The following is a 1672-nucleotide window of genomic DNA, read 5'->3' as shown; positions in this document are numbered from 1 at the left end:
AAAAAAAAAAAAACCTCCCCCCGCGGGGGGGGGTTAAAACCCGTAAAACCCAATTTTTTTGACCTTTTTTAAAAAAAAAAAAAAAAAAAAAAAAAAAATTGCACAAACTCACAATTATGCATTGGTGTCATTAACAACCAATTTCAATGCAGCAGGTTTGCTTTTGAGTAAAATTCATAGGATAGAGGTGAAAAAAATCAAACAGCCTGGTTATATAAAGACAAATAATTGCTGTTGCTGCCAACATTTTTAATTGTAAGAAGATTTTACTTTGCCTGATAGTTTTGACAAATTATAAATAGAAAGCCTCCATCTTGTTTGTGAAAGTCAGTCGACAGTGTCTGTTCTCATTATTGCCCCACATTGATATTAAGACAAGCAGCAAATAATTAAGTTTATAAATGTCAGTGTTTTTGTTGTCGGGTCTTAAATTAGACAAAATAAAAGTAAATTTCCTCTGTAATATGAGGAGTTGTTTCATTCAAAATTAAACAATTAATGAACAATTAATAAGTATTCCATCAAAGAAATAAATGTCCTCATGGAGCAAAAACACAATCAATTTTTTTAAAGAATACATATTTTTAATCGGGAGCTTTTTTGTCAATCGCAGTTTTATTTATTTCATAATTGTGTTTTATTCTGTGATACTTTATGTGAAGTCACTGTGAACAGAGAAAACTTCACCTCCTAATTTGAAAATACGAGCAATTGATAAAAAGAGCCTGAAATAAAAGTCCAGGAAATACATTAAGTAGCTTTATAAAATAAAACCATCACAAAAAACCCGCTATGATAAATAAGTAAAACCCAAAATTCATATATCTTGAAATAAATACACACATAATAATAAAATAAGCTACCTATTAAAAAAATTAATGATGATATTTAGCTAATGGAATATTTATTAATGATTTAATAACAGTATTTATTTATTTAATTTTGAATGAAACAGCTCTCCATAAACTACCAAATTGCAATCATTTGTATTAAAAAACGTCAGTGACTGTAGCATGGCAACGGTCCAATCAACATCCCATAATGTCAACCATGACATACTGACAGTATTTCAGTTAAACTCGGCAAATTAAATGTCTCACTCAGATTCAAACAGACTCAGCCGGGTGTTTAAATGTCTTCTGGTGTGTTTGTGTTGTTTTTATATTCTATTAAAATGTTCTGTGATGTACATTGTGAGGTTTGGTTATCATAAGACTTGAAAAGTCTGAAAGTTACACAACTTGGAGGAGGCAGACCTGAATGTGTTAGAGGAACTGTGCATGTGTGTGTGTGTGTTTTAACTTGGAAACACTGAGGGATTCCTCGGAGGGAGTAAGTGGAGAGAAGAATGTTCGGGATTCCCTCCTGAACCGTTTCAGTTCATGGTGGTGCTCAGTTAATGCAACTGAGTGAAAATAATGAACTGAAATCCAGGAGGATAACACATTTTAACAAGAAAAGATGCTTTTAACACGATTTTTCACATTTGTCACCTTCAGGTTAGTTTACATCGCATTTAACTTGGTTAAAAAACAACAACAACAAAACAGATATTTGGCCCAGAAAAATCCCCTGCTAGTCATTTTACTGTTACCGGGACTTTGTGGAGGGAGAGGATCAAGCATCTGAATATGGTTGAAATGATCTGTTCACGGTGGATATTTTATGCTAA

Source organism: Poecilia latipinna, unplaced genomic scaffold (assembly GCF_001443285.1).
Source record: "Poecilia latipinna isolate Pla-1442-1.1 unplaced genomic scaffold, P_latipinna-1.0 Scaffold1501, whole genome shotgun sequence".
Classification (NCBI taxonomy): domain Eukaryota; kingdom Metazoa; phylum Chordata; class Actinopteri; order Cyprinodontiformes; family Poeciliidae; genus Poecilia; species Poecilia latipinna.
The sequence above is the reverse complement of the archived record's forward strand: the minus strand, read 5'-3'. Positions refer to the sequence as shown.